Source organism: Lasioglossum baleicum, chromosome 18 (assembly GCF_051020765.1).
Source record: "Lasioglossum baleicum chromosome 18, iyLasBale1, whole genome shotgun sequence".
NCBI lineage: Eukaryota > Metazoa > Arthropoda > Insecta > Hymenoptera > Halictidae > Lasioglossum > Lasioglossum baleicum.
This window is the reverse complement of record NC_134946.1, coordinates 5,418,957-5,435,199: the sequence shown is the minus strand read 5'-3', so window position 1 is coordinate 5,435,199 and position 16,243 is coordinate 5,418,957. Positions and strand designations below refer to the sequence as shown.

At 39.8% G+C, this 16,243-nt stretch overlaps 1 long non-coding RNA gene and 1 pseudogene across 1 annotated transcript in view; both read left to right on the top strand.

The window, feature by feature from the left end:
* The window catches only part of LOC143217890 (uncharacterized), a 151,734-nt gene that overhangs the window by 80,147 nt on the left and 55,344 nt on the right, over positions 1 to 16,243 (top strand). Inside the window, exon 4 of the long non-coding RNA XR_013010931.1 lies at positions 14,942 to 15,021. This is a non-coding gene — a long non-coding RNA (uncharacterized LOC143217890). The remainder of the gene's footprint in view (positions 1 to 14,941; positions 15,022 to 16,243) is intronic.
* Positions 5,188 to 13,083, top strand: LOC143217887 (facilitated trehalose transporter Tret1-2 homolog pseudogene; annotated as a pseudogene).

The following is a 16,243-nucleotide window of genomic DNA, read 5'->3' as shown; positions in this document are numbered from 1 at the left end:
GCATAATTCTGTGATTTTGAAAGAATAGAATTTCGTCTCGAGAACGTGCTGTTCAGCGTACTGCGCGTCATCACCGGCGCCACGAGCAAAATGGAAACGACACAGTCCTCGCTGTGTCGCAATTATTGGAAATCCTATTAATAGTTTTCCGGTAGGTAAAGTGTTTAATATCGCCGCGGAGTAAAGTCAGCAAAGAAAGCAGCGAGCACCCTCCTCTCGGCCATATTTCAGAATCAGCTTGGTCGCCAGCGAACCGAAGATTGCGAACCACGCGAGGAGCTCCGGTAAACCGTAATCCGTTTAACCGTGGCGGGCTGACGCGCAGTATTTCGCGCTGACAACCGGGACGGAGTTTGTCATAATTATTGGCCGGGGTGTCAGCGGGTAGCGTGGCTTCTGCCAGTGGCGGCGCGCATGCTCCGCTAGATCCGCGAATAAATTCGTGGAGCGGTGGGGAAAAAGCGTCGGCTAATTAACGACGATTCAGCCGCTAGATACCCGGCCGGCTTACCGTACAATGCTCCCCGCACGAAATCTCCGCCATTTCTTTGGTCGAACACGCGTGCAGGAATGCCGACTAGAGTCGCATAAATTCCGGCGGGTCTGCCACCAGTCATCCCCTGCTTTACGATATTAACAACGGCCAGCTATTATTGTCATAACCGCGGCAAACGTACCATCGTTCGACCATATTTTTCTGCTATCTCCGACGCGATCCTCATTTTCTCAGAGACACTTTCAGGCTTTGTCCAAGATCCAAGGTCGTATTAAACATCATTTTGCCACAGAAGTAATGGTTGAACGGTGGATGGATTTCTTGAAATATTTATTATTACCGATTTATACTGATCTATACTTTGCATTTATATGTGTACATATACTTTTATTCCTTTCGTACACATACAGGTTGTTCGCGATGATTTGTACCAGCGTTTTCTTCGTAAACAATAAACACTAGAAAAAAAACCAAAGAGGAGGAAGTTGTAGTATATTTTACTAGCAATATGATATCGTATCTCGATTATTTCTATATTCTTGATATTTTTCTAGAATATTTTTCTAGTTTATATCAAATGACCATAGTGTACTACCTGGTTGAACTCGTATTAATGTCAGCTTTCATTTGATATATAGCATTTCATTAAACAAATGAAGGTCACCTGTGTTTCTAGAAAAATATTAAACATAAAAAAAATTGAGATACGCTATCATATCGCTAGTAAAATGTACTACAACTTGCTCCTCTTCTGTTTTTCTAGTGCTTATTGTTTACGAAACAAACGGTAGTACAAATTATTCAATATAGAAGACATGGGTGATCAAATCATTACAAACGCAGCAAGGAAAATTAATTGTTCAACTATGAAATAAATAATAGAACGTCCTATACAAAAAGTAATAAATAGACGGATTTCATGTAGACATTTTGACAAAAATAGATCGAATGCAAAGCAATAAAAACGAGTGAAAAAATTGGAACTGACACTTTTTATTTTACATGAAAATCGATAATGATAAAAGTTCATTAGAGCCAGGCATTGAATTTAAGTGCAACAAACAAATCATGATTTGCAACTGAAGGAGGAGCACACCATTTCCATTCTCCGGTCGCAGACAGCGAGAAAATAAAGATGCAGAAGACTACTAATTACGGTACCCGAAGGTTTCCAACGAGAGCAACGAGCTCTCTTCCGTAGGACTGAGTTGGGCTAGCAAACGATTTTCCTGCAGGGCCAGATCGTTGCGACACCGTAAGCATAGACTGCGCGACGATTTACGAGCGCGCAATGCCAGGAATCAATCCGGCCTCATAGTTTAGCGAGATTATACGGTTTAGACTAGCTCCGGGAACAACAAGGGGAACCAAGGGTAACCGACGAAGTTATGGCTCTGCCCGGCCGCCATCTTGTCAGGCGTTCCTACCCAGAAACACCCCACCCGATGATCCCCCCTGCGTAAATCGGTGAGGGTTGTTCAAATTTTACCCCCTGTATAAATACGGGCCGGTTTTACCAGTTCGGGCACTGTGTTCGCGTAACACGCCATGCGTAGTTCTTTCTTTCTCGGTCTTTGATATGCAACCGACTGGCGACGCGACGCCACGCAACGTTTCATTGATTCGAGTTCTGCCCTTTGCCCCACCGAATGCCATTTCTCACTGTTCCTTTTCAGAATGTTGCTCGCTCAGCCTGACCTTTCCAGTGGAGACAGTTGTAGCCTGTCTGGAATTACTTTTTTTTATTTTGCACGGTTCTTTTATTTATACACTCTCGGACAACATTGTCAGCTCACCGCCTCTTTACCGTTATTTTCTTCAGTACTGCGGATGATATACATTCTCGAATATTGATTACATGCAATATATTTTTGTTGCTCCCAGTCTTACCTCGAGTAACTTGAATTTCAAGGTCAAAAGGTCAATAATTCGTCGCAAGGATAAAAACTGCAAAAGGAACCATCGGTCAAAACTCTCTTGAAAAATTGAGGCGTGAAGCTATTAACATTATCAAACTGATCTTATTTATACAGGATGTCTCAGTTGAAGGAGACCACCTAAAGATCTCCTTTATTTTTAATGGCACAAAAAAATATTTATGGCATAATTTAATATAATTCAATAATTTGTTTGTAGAAGAACAATTTTTCTTGCCCGATTATTTTTTCATAGTTTTTTCAAGGTTATCGTTATTTTTTATCGGGAAAACTTATTTTTTTATTCCACCTTGTTAATGACTTAAGCATATTCATATGTATTTTTTCAGCCGCTCTATAAGATGCAATAAAAAATAATAAGTTTTCTCGATAAAAAAATAACGATGACCTTGAAAAAACTATGAAAAAATGATGTTCCTCTTTCGATACCATTTAAATTGTGTCATAAATAGTTTTTGTGCCATTAAAAATAAAGGAGATATTTAGGTGGCCTCCTTCAGCTGAGACACCCTGTATATGTATTTTCATTCCTCTGTCAAATGGAGTTTGTATGGAGAGCGAACCCTTGGAAATTATTTCTTTGAAATATAAATAAATCAGTTTGATAATAAAAATACTTTGTGATAATTTTTTAAGAGAACGGTTCACACTTTTGACTTATGGTATCTTCTGCACTGTTTATCCTTCTGATGGGTAGAATGAGACGCAATGGAAAGAAATTCTTGAACTATTGATCTTGAAATTAATTTCAACATCAATTTCCACCAAATCGAGGGTGTAGAATCTTTTGTAATTTCTTTACACCCTATACAATGCACTCGAGCTGCGATTCAGAGAGTCACCACCAAAAATTGCTGTATGTACCATTATTCACAACATTGTTTATAAATTAAATATGTTGGTATCTAATCAATTACTCAACACATTTAAGTATTGTATGAGGTGTAATATCTATTTTATATTTATACAAAGAAAAAGATTAATATATACATATCAATAGAATGGAATTATTCTAGCTCGAAAGAAATGTTTAATTTTCAAGTTAAAATAGCACCGAGTGCAAAGGGTTAACATTCGACCCCCCACCGCCAATATATTTCTCAGAGATGCCTTAGCAATCCCGAGTGAGCAATAAAGGCTCAAGAATGCTGATTGTTGCAACGACTGTGAAATATACTTTTAATTTGAGATACGTGCTCGAACAATCTTCGCATGTCCAGAATGATAATTCCGGTTACAAAGCGCCGTTTCGGGGCTTAAAGGATGAAAGATGACTCCATGTAAAAGATGCGAGCTCGACACCGTCACCACGTGGTCACCGCTTCATTTACACTTAAAGGAGCCTGCACCGGAGCGAAGGGAGTATCCTGCATATCCGAAGGTCGGTTTAAGAGTTGAACAATGGCGCTGCCATCATACGATGACACTGTATTATACGAGACTCCTTTTTCTTGCCCGTTTCCAGGGACGCCGATATTATGGATGCATGAACTTGTTTTACTAGAGACGGCCGACCGCTTCTCCGGCTATCGTTCACATAATGCCATCAAGAACACAGGTCCTTTATCCACGGAGAATACAATTTACCAACCTCTAAACAAAACATACGCCCTAATGGAAATTCTTCTTTCGCATCGAGATTCTTTTGTCACAACAATTCCTTCAGGACCGTTCCCATCAAATCAGTAAAACTCCGGATCGAATCTTTCGTGGGTACAAGTTTGTGTACCCACCAGTTTAAAAACAAATATATTATTTACGAAAGAATTCGAAATACTTTCAGCCGAACATTTTTCTCCAGATGTTCTCCGAAAAATTGTTATAACTTTCGATCGGGTTGTTACTTCTTCTTGAAAAAAATACTACATGTTCTCGAAACGTTCATTGACAGGTCCACAATGTTTCAAGGACGCAAGTCCAATAGTTGTGTCTAGAAGAAATTTGAAAATTCAAGGGATGTTTTTATCGTTTCGAAAAGCGTCGTGCAGTGTCCGTTGATCGTCCTCTCCTCAGGTTTCCAGGTTGGTTTAGTTCGGTAGTTGTCCAGCGGTCGTTTTCGTCTCTTTATTAACTCGCACTGACAGTGTAATGAACGCGCTACCGGGCCACCCGCGCACCGAGCAGCTCGAGCAACGGTCCCCATACTCGTGTACTCGTATCCCGCTCGCCGAAGGACTATGCCTCGGCGAAAAAGGGTGCAGCCAAGGGAGGAGGACTTCTCGAAGGAAGGAATAATCTGCGAGGTCCCATTGTCTCCGGCGTGCCTTACCGTACGGCCATTTTTCTGCGCCACGAGTCGAGGGCACCAAAAAGAACTATATCGCCAACGTGCCTATTGTTTAGGGAGTATATCGAGCGATATGATTTAAGGTCCTCGGTGAAGAGAGAGCGAGAACCATGGCGCTACCTCGCCCCTTGCGACGCTGCACAGTGGTTCTCAAACTGATCTTATCCCTTCGCGAAAATATCTTTTTACAGTGACTCGATTAAATGTTCAAACACCAATTCCAAGGGGTATTCCTATCGCCATGAAAAGCATGTAATAAAATCATGACATTAGTGACTGTAAAAATAAAAGCGTGGAGCGCCCACGAAGATTACGTCAATTATAGTTTAGCGCTCTACGCTTTTATTTTTATAGTCACTAATGTCATGATTTTATTGAAATTCATATTAAATGTTTCTACCTATTCCGACACTAATATTTATAACAGAAGAAATTTTGAACTAATTGCTTAACATTTTGGGGGAAAATATTATTAATCATTTAACTGGATTCGGTATTTTATGGAGAACCAGGAAAAAAATTATTTTCTCCTTTTTAGTGCATTTTAATATAAGCGTGGTTTTTAAAAAGTATATTTTATATATTTTATTTTCTACGTTTACTATCATCGGAAGCAAGTGTGTATACAAAATTTCAGCAAGATTGGACTATGGGAAGAGATTTAAAATTCGATTACAAGATTTGACGCATACAACAACAACACGGCAATTTAAGAAAATCGTGGTAATAAAAATTGTTCCAATACGTCTCCCGTTGAAATCGCAGCCGTAGCATTCTTACAACACCCAGCTCTCCGATCTACGGTTTTTTTTCCATCGGGGGAGTCGCAATTTATCACGATCTATCGCGATATTGCGTTCGCCAGCTGACCGCGCAGTGCCGTCGGACAACAACGAAGGCGCGCGATTTGAATTCGTGTTAACTCGAGGCCGGTTTTTTGCGTAACTAGCCGGTTCGTTATGAGGTATGACGGGACCGTTGTGCTCCGCGCGGCATCATTAGGTGACCGTCGATTTTTTCTCACCGGATCAGCAAGTTTTTACCAACCCTTGCCGCCCCTTATAATAACCGGCGATCGGAGCCGTTTTATTTTGTGAACGTGAAACATAGAACCGTAAAAAATACACAAATAATTGCGTATTAAACAAATAAAATAATAATCACATAAAAAAGATGCGAACGTAAATAATAAAACATGGTTTAATTTTTTTATTTCACACTTTTTAGTAGAACGAGCAGAATTTTTAGAACACTGTAGGATGGTTTTTCGGTCTTATTGGTTATTTGCAATAAAAAGCGCGAAGAATTGGAAAATGCAAAATTTGTTTTCAAGGGACCAATCGGGAGACATATAGTACAAAATGCTGAAGGTTTCGTCCTGATTGGTCCATCCATCTCGGAGTAATCGGTGAACATACATAGGAAAAAGCGAAAAAAAAGGAAAGGCACATACACACCGAATTGAGTAACCTCCTCCTTTTTCGAAGTCGGTTAACAAGAAATAAACAGAATTAATATACTAATAAAATTCCGAAACGAAGCAAAAACAAATAATAGAAGTACCAAAAATTTTTCTGTAATGTATTGTTATTTTTTGACCGCGAAGGGTGCAGCCCGTAAAGCCCTCACACTTTATTTTTGAAGTGAAAACTTCTTTAGGCGCATCGCTTACACAATTGCTAGGCAGTGAATTAGTCGGATTCGTCACGCTCCGAGATGAAACGCGAAGAGGGCCCTGGGTTGTAGCTCGCGAAGCCCATGCCCAGACACGCCGCTGGCCTTAAAGGGAAGGATTAGATATTTTCGAGCAAAAAGGCGATCTGCTCGAGCGATAGCCGCTGCCAATATCTGCCACAGGGATTCTGCGTAGTTCTTGTAAAAACCGTTCGTCGGAAGTACGGCTGGAATCTTAACGAAACGGTGAACCGAATATTTGGTCGGAGTCCCGAGATACGTGAGCCGCGGATTCGATGATCGGAACGACCACGCGCGCATCCGTGTGCGATTCTTACAGCTGGTAATCCGTTTAAGTACCTGTTGTGGTACTTGTTGCAGCGGTACGAAGTTTTCGCATTTGTGGGATTACAGTGTCGTGTACTTTTCCTGTCAGCCGCCTTACCGCGTCGCCTTCAGGTGCGTTTACACTTGCTTGGAAATTGAACGACCATTAAAGGCGAGGGTATTCGCTGTGTTTCATTCGATTTGGCTTCTCGAGAGGTTTTCATCAGAACCACGTGACGAACGCTTCAAAATTACATTGTTTCATCAATGATTTGGCAAATGGCCGAACAAATGGTATCGTAACTGATTAGTAGACTGCGGATCTTTATGCAAAATAAAAATTTCTTACTTGAATCTCAACGAACTGGAGTGAAATAGAAATTTACTTTTTTCCTCTTATTATGTTTAGTAGGTTGAAGATAATATATAGCATGCTTAAATTTTTCTAATATTTTGCTATTTTAAATTACACCCACTCATTTTTGCCATAAATGCAGAAAATTCAGAATTCTAATCTATTCTCTTTGTTATGCATGGTTAACGCGAAACTCGAACTGAATATGCATATGCATTAACAAATTGTCAGATTTAAAATCAGACATGAAATAATCGGATAGAACGATATAAAAATAATCGAAGAAAGCGAGATAGTTAACAGATGCGTTGATTAAATCAAGCTTAATCTTTATTCCGACATACCGTTGATAAGAAATGGATATATATGCAAAGATAGTGACCAGGTTTGACACTCATTAGAATTTTATTTCTTAAAGTGGATCCAATTTCTTAAAGTGTAATCCTTAGCACACTGGAAGATTTTTCGGGATATAGAAAACTAAACCACATTTGCGTATCGTAATGACATAACATCACACGGTGCGTAATAACAACAACAATGTACAACTTACTGTTATAACCATTGAATTGTTAATAATTCTTCTATTAGAGGGGACACAGAAACGAATTTAGTTTCTACATTAAGCATTAGTTTGAATTTGAAATAAATTGAAGACTTCGTTATTTTTCCACTTTTTATTGTTCTTTCGAAGCACAACACTGATACCAAATAAGTGCCTAGTTACAATTAAATTTCATATAAATGTTAGCAGGTTCTACACTAAAGAAATTTGTGCAACATGAATGAAAAAACTCTCCGAGTTTCACAGCACGTGTTGATTACCGATGAGGAGAATCATTCTGTGCCAGCCAAGAAACTGCCACAATATATCGCCAGTTTGTCTTCAACTCTGGGAGCTTTAGCAACTGGTATGGTCTTAGGATGGACTTCTTCTGCTGGCACTGATGGAGCAGACCTAGCAGAGGAGTATGGTTTTCCCATTTCTGCCACTGAATTTTCATGGATGGGATCGCTAACTACGTTCGGTGCTGGATTAATGTGTGTACCTATTGGGATTTTGACTGATTTCATTGGAAGAAAAACTTCAATGCTACTGGTGGTGGTTCCTTTTACTGTCGGTTGGCTAGTTATGATTTTATCCAAGTCCGTAGTTATGTTTTACGTTGGTAGATTCATTACTGGTTTTGCATCTGGCGCCTTTGGTGTGGCTGCACCGATGTACACAGCGGAAATATCTGAAAGTTCAATTCGTGGAAGGCTTGGATCTTACTTCCAATTGCTTCTCACAGTAGGAATTTTTTTGTCATACACATTGGGTTATTTTGTAGATATGTTTACACTGTCCATCCTGTCTGCCATTGCTCCTCTGGTATTCTTCGTAATTTTTCTATTTATGCCAGAATCACCAAGATATTATTTGCAAAAGGGAAATGAGGATGCTGCTAGAAAAAGTTTAATTAAATTGTATGGCGAGCAATATGATATAGAGGGCGCATTACGCAGTCAATTGGAGGCCATAGAAGAAAATCGAAGAAATAAAATATCTTTTTCGACTATGATCAAATCTAGAGTAACTATGAAAGGTTTTATAATTGGCTACGGTCTCATGATTTTCCAACAATTTAGTGGTGTGAACACCATTGTGCTTTATGGTAGCAGCATCTTTGCTCTAGCTGGCAGTGACATGTCACCTGGTATCTGTATGATTATTATTGGTCTAATACAAGTACTAGCTGTTCTTGTTAGTACTTTATTTGTGGATCGCTTAGGTAGAAGAATATTGCTATTAGCATCAATAGTAAGTCTGTTTCTGACAACGTTTGCTCTTGGAGTTTACTTCTACCTTGTGGAGATTGAGGTAGATGTTAGTTCAATTACTTGGTTACCTCTATTATCTATATGTTTGTTTGTTGTCATGTTTTCTTTCGGTTTTGGCCCACTTCCATGGATGATGATGGGTGAACTTTTTGCACCAGAAGTGAAAGGTGTAGCTTCAAGTAGTGCTGCCCTTTTAAATTCGTTAATGGCTTTCCTCGTAACGAAATTTTATACAGATTTAAAAGGAGCACTAGGTGCTAGCGGTACTTTTTGGTTATATTCCGGAATATCTGGAATTGGCATTTTCTTTGTATATGTATTAGTCCCTGAAACCAAAAATAAATCTCTAGAAAGTATTTTGAGAGATCTTTAGTAAGTAATAACTAGACTGCGGATCTTTATGTAAAATAAAAATTGTTTCCATCAATTACAAAGAACAGGTTCCAGATAGAAGCGATATTCTTTTCTCTATACTTTTAATAAGCTGAGCCTAATAAATGAATGTTCTCGAATTCTTTTAATTCGTCAACTGTGTCGAATTGCACCTACTCATTTTTATCATAAATGCATAAAATCCGCAGTCTAGTAATAACCAATCTCACAAATCTTTTTCAAACGGTTCTCCACGAAACTGAATATAAATTGACAGTTGCCTCGAAATACATTTTGTATAATTAACAACAGAGAAACAAACCGTCAGGAATTGTAAAAAATATTGTTATAATTAATATTTCGTGTAAACATTTGTGCATTTAATGTTAATAAAATTGATATAAACCTTATAATACTAATTCATCCCGTCATCGTGTTAACTTCAATTTCTCTGCTACAATGTCAACATTTTTATCGCGTGTACTATAATATGAATAAAACTAATTTGTTGGCACGCACATTTTTATATAACACGATTCTTCATATCAGTGGGATCTTTTTGATAAATTTGATCGTTTACAAAATCCCACCAGAGAAATAATCTAAAGATGCGTAATGGGATTATGATAAAATAAATTATTCACTGGCGTCTAAATCCAAGGCCATCCGTTTGGATACAAGAGATAAGGAACAATTCGTTATAAAGTTCTTAAATTAAACTTTCAAGATAAAATTAAGATGTTTGTTTGATACCGATCATGGTCGAAATTAATTATGCTGTATATAGGACATTTGAGCGGATTAAGACATCAGCTTATCAGTTTCGAATGATCGATCACTTTTGACCAGACGAGAATAAACTGTCTAAAGTCTCGATCTTGTCTATCACAATACAGAAAAATTTTTTCATTGATGTTTGTGTGTACAGTGTGGTTAATGACTGCACGTTTCCATGTGTATGCAAACTGGTCCATTAAATTCAAATCAGCCGGACCCGTGGAAGAACAGCTGCGCCGTACAATAGACAATGTGATTGATTAAAAAAAGGAAAAAAACGTGAGAGCGTGAGCAAGCAGAGCAAGCACAGAGAGACGCGGAGCGTGCTGGACGCCGCAAGAAGCGTCGAGACGTAGTGGACGTAGCACAACCCGTCGTCTATTCGACGAGAGACTGCAGCGTATGCGCCCAATTAGAAGGAATCCAGGAGGCAGAGGGACAGGGACGCCTGAACTCTCACGCTGCTGGAGATTCGTATGCGAGTCGCGTGTCCAGTGTCCTGGTGTTGCTCGGAGGCCTTAAGCTCCGTTCATACCGGACCTCTTACGAAATTTCATTGTGCCTGGACCACCAGGCACGCGCACAGTGCTCATTCACAGTATCGACCCATTCAATCTTCTTCTCCTCTCTCAGTCGCATGAGATGCGTACGTGTGTTTGTGGTGGGATTATCCGAGCTTTTGCTTACTCCACTTTTATTTATGAACCGATCTGCGAATATCGGAGAGTTTCGTCGAAATGAAACACGGTGTAGGGTAATGTATGCAGAATTAGAGTGGGTTTAAGTCATCATTTCGATGAGTTCGAATGTTTCTGTAAAATACGAGCTTGTAACAGCAATTTCTTGAAAACATGTTCTCGTGAACAAGACTGCAGTTTCGAATTTTTATCTTCGGTCTGGAATATGTGGTCTACCGTAAACAAATTTTGTTAGATTGACAAAATAACATTTTTCATATCGCGAATTGTAAGCATTCTATGTGTGTATAACAATTTAATATAAAATATAAAATTGTGAAAATATTAGAAGAATTAAATGACGGCACTATTGTCAGTATTAAAGATAATTGTAGGAAATCAATTATTCCAAATATTGTTCTTTCTTATTGTCATTACTAGACTGTGGATCTTTATGCAAAATAAAAATTGTCTGCATCGATTGCAGGAAATAGAAACTAGATTAAATGTTATTTCTTGTCGTAATGATTTTAATGGAGGAGAAATTATATATCGATATCTTCAATTTTAAAAACTTGTCAACAATTTTGAATTTCATATACTCAAAATTTTCCCAGCTCTAATACGAAGTATGCAAACAGCACAATGAAAACCATCGAAATCTATCGACGTAAAGAAACAACGACCATTTTTACCCACCGCGGCGTCACGAGCTATGACCGTAACAATCTTCTCGGAAGTTTCGACGCCCGGCGCGGCGTATAGGTTCGGAGTCAATTTTCCGCGCGTCAAATCTAGTGCGAGAATTAATTAGCGTCAATCGTTCCGGCGACGCTGAAGAAACTGTTGCGCGAAACCGTCGCGTCGGCTGGGAACGGGCCCCGAGAAAAACGGTGTAATAGTGTAACTCGTTTCTTCCTTTTTTTTCGGTTTTTTTTTATCCCTTCGATTCCATCGCAGCGAGCAACTATGGAAAACGAAGTCGGCGATTACTCGGCGAGCTTCGGTATATGGTATCTCGCTGGAATCTCGCGTGCAGTATGCGGCACGTGGACGGTGCTCGCGGAACGATCGTCTTTTCGCATGACCATTTCAGGAAATTACCTTGTTCCGCACGTTTTCATTTTTTACGGCGCGTATCTTGGAATCCCGCCGTGCGGATAACGCTACGCGTCCGATCTGCAAAAACGGAGCATTCCGCGCGTTCACTCGCCAAGGACCTATCAGACCCAGGACCGATAAATTCCATCGATCCCCCGTCACGAACTGACTAACGATGTTTATGCAAATTCATAGTCCTAGCTTCTGTCGGCCACTATCCCGCGAACATCATCGAAAAAGAATCATTTCGGAGACACTGCGGCGTAGAGCCAGAGTTGGGCAAAAAGTTAATCAACGATTGACGATTTTTCTATTTCAATCGTTAATCGCAATTAACAATTAATCTTTAACAATTATTTATTTCAATTAACAATTAGTTTAGTCGTTAATTGCGGTCAACGATTAAATTTCTACTTTAGTCGTTGATTGCGATTAACGATTACATTCCTTTCAATTGTAATCGTTAATCGGATAATTGATTAATAATTAAGTGCTGAAATTTCGAAATGAAATACGGAATCAGAACTGTATGAATACTGAGAAAAATGTAAACTGAGTTTAGGTGTATTGTCATTTGATCTATAATACAGACAAACCTGTTTTTATGCAATTTATTTGTGCGATTTTTTTATGCGGAATATGGATATCGAGATTCTGTTCGCCATATGTAAGTTCGCCGCGAGGTTAGGTCAATCTCAACGATGTTAGCATCAGTTTTCTTTCTATCAGTGTGTATGTACCACGGACCTAAGGACTTATTAAGAATGATTAAGAACTATTATTTAATAGTTGATATCATTTAATATTATCTCGTCGGTGGTTGAAGCTAGTTCTGATCCATGCCACAGATGTAATAACAGTAAAGTGGGTTCTGTTTCTTGCTAAAGATGATGTAGGTTCTGTTCCATGACAAAGATGTAATAATATCTAATATCTTCAAGTGACGAAAGCGATTTCGAACCAGTTCATCACAAGAATATGCGGGTTTTGAACTACGACGAGTAGTATTGAATTATGCCCATTTTGAAAATTTCTCCATGTTTAAAATGAGAAATTGAAATTTTTAAAAATGTTTCCATATGTAATTTAATTATTTGTTTTGTTTGGAAAGCACTTTCTCGCTATTTCGTAGATCTTTGACATATTTTCTAAGTGAGACTTTTTTTATGTGGTCCCTCTCCACCGCATAAAAAGATTTTGTTTAATATGTTGTGAAAAATTATTTGTTATAGCTATTTATGAAATCTGTGAATATTTTTTTTGTGCGGTTTTTTTTCTGCGGTCCCCATCTACCGCACAAAAACAGGTTTGACTGTACAAACTCTGTTTACGTGCTTCTATGTTTCTTTTTCGGTGATTTCTTTTTTTAATCAACGATTGACGATTAACTTCATCGATCGATTGCATCAATCGTCGATTTTTCAATGCTTACCTTTTTACCGTACAATCGTACACATTAATCAATCAATTTTGCTTAAAATTTTTATCGATTAATGCCCAACTCTGCGTAGAGCAAGCCCGTCATATTGGTTCGACGTTCTTCTCGTAAAAAATAAGTATTTTAAAAATGAAAAGAAAAGTATAAACTATACATATGTATATCTTACTGGCCACGTGATAACCAACATCAATTTTATTTCCGGAGACGAAGTTCTGGTTCTGTTTCTTCAGGTTTTATTAAATGATGTATGTTTCTGATGTCATATGAAAGCGGTAGGTCAAGACGAATTCACTCACATGCAACAAAATGACTTCCGAGGTTATACAAGGTCAGAAGTAACATTTCTTCGCCATCTCTCTCGCGATCGTTTGCAGAACATTTTTTAGATGGTCAAATGATCTATATATTTGTTAAGAAAAGCCATTTGCGAGCCAGTGCGGCAAAACCATCAGTGACAGAACAGCCTAATACATTTTCCCGAACATGGCCTGTTCATCGAACGGGAACATTGTTAACTTGCATGAAAGCCAGATTCCAGACTCCAGACACAACCGTGTAGCAGACAGTCTCAAGTAGCAATATCCTCGCGGGAAAAAATTGAATTTTATCGTTGGCTATATTCAAGGTGCTGCTGGCGGAGGCAACGGATAAAAGAAAACTAGTCTCGGCAATATTTTCAGCAGCGGTCAAGCGAGCTTGGCCACCTTATCGGCCGAATGAATGCCGCCCTAATGAAAACCGGCCCCTGGACTAAAGCAAGCTGATGCTTTAATTAAGCACACTTAAGATTGCGAAGATTCCAAGTTGTTCTGGTTCTGGAAGCTGAACCAGCCAGTCTCGCGACTCGCCTGTCTTCCTTCAACATTTCTCTCCCTCTCTCCTCTCTCTCTCTGTTGGATCCTCCGCTCGGAGCAATTACTCAGGAACTCGGTTCTTGCATTCTCGGATCCCGTGGCACCCCGTTCTTATTGCAACTTGATAAAGTGGCCATAGCATTAACTTCTCTTCCGAGTCGCGCTATCGGGGCCCCGCAAATAACCTACGAGCCAATCGTATTTTCCCGCCTGTGACAGAGAGATCGAATCGGGAACCGACGCCGATGATCGATGATCCGGCCGCCGGACAGTGACGTGGAATAATCGCAGGAAAGTGGAACCAGCCGCGGATCCACCTAGCCGGAGCAGTACGCTGCAATTTCAGCGCCGTGACGAAACTATCGCCGCGAATTTATGGTCGTTTACATGGCTCTTTTGAGGTTTGTCCCTGGCTCCGCATACCTTGGCATTTGTTGCACCGTGCAGGGCACAGCGCCACACGTATCTTCAAGAGTTCTTTACTTGGAAGAACAATCAAAACCAGGTGCACAGGAACACACAATAAATAACAAACTTCATTTTTAACTTCGGGAATCTCCATATCGTATTTTTGCTGAACAACAATCTTTGTTAGTTCACTTACGTCACGCTGCACCTTGGTGAAAAAGATCAAGAAGGAAATTTATTTTAATTCTATATTATTTTATACTTTAACTAAATAACTGTATTTTAATGTATGTCTATTTTCACATTTTTAGCATTGCGGAATTTTGCAGTATTGGAAAATTCGAAAAGAACAACTATTTATTGTATTTGAGTTTGATAAATTTATGTGCTTGAACGAATTTATTTCCATTTCAGATTTCTACAAGTTCGTGGCCACCCTCTTCGTGGCGAACAGAAACTTGAAACTACATTTCTCCGCAACATGAAGAAATACAGTAAGAATATACTTCTTCAGTTTCTTGCCCCTCACGTTTCTACATATAACACTGCCACGATTCGCGTATAGTCCAGAAACAATAACCTTTACGGTGCTTTAACTAACACATAAAAACATGAACTATTATACGTTATCTCGATTTCAACTAATAATGAATGAATGACAAAAGACGAATTTCCATGAAACATATCGATGACCGTGAAATTTCGGATGACCTTGAATGACCTCGAGAGAAATTGTTCACCCACCGCGAGCAAAACAACGTTTCTCTTCAACGTTCTCTGACCTGATCGTGGAAAACAAAAGAGGATATTCAAGGTTATGTTATTGCCTCTGTAACGTCCCGTCGACTCCCCCATTTCCAAGATGGACGACACGCGAAATTCCGCGTTTCATGGAGGTCCCCGGCTCTCGGGGTCCGAACACCGGCCGGCCTGCTCCCGCGGTGCCCAGCTGGACGCATTTGTCCTGTCAGAGTCCGAAGATATTACGCGGAAACGAGCACGTGGGCGAGGATAATGGGTTAGGGGTGTGATCGCAGCTAGATTTCCAAGCCGGAAGACGAGTCCCCGGCCGCGCAATCATTTTCCTTCGTTTGGTCTGGCCACTCGAGAAGTGTCAGGACGGATGAAATAGTGGCGCTCGTGCCACCGTGACAGCGCCCATCTGGCCAGCCTTCAGATTCAATTTACAATGCGTGCATTCCCGCTCTCTGTACCGCGCCGTGTTGCTCCGCCGATCTTTTCCACCGAATTTCTCGGCCGCTTCCCGAGAACCCTTTCCCGGCGTAGTGCAAATGTACAGGGTGTGCACAGTCCAAGAAATCAATACGCACAGTACACTCCGCAACAATACTACATTATAACACACTACACAAAAATCATGCAAATCTGTGTTACGAAATTTGTCCCTCGCGTATGTATACAGGGTGTCCAAAAAATGTTATGCTTCCTTCAAAATTCCTGTTCTTGGCTCTTAAGACATTTTTGGGACACCCTGTAGAACGATCACTGCATAGATTTGGGGGGCCAGGCCGATTGTCATAGTTCCATTTCCATAGGCACATGATCGGTATTAAAAATACAGAAAAAGTAATGCAGAAAATGGGTTTATAAATATTCGCAGCACTCTCTATGTATAGTGGGGATGTTTATTTTGGCGCACGACGTGGAAATATTGCATATTCCAGCCATGTAAGTCGTTAAAATCGCGCGTGATCG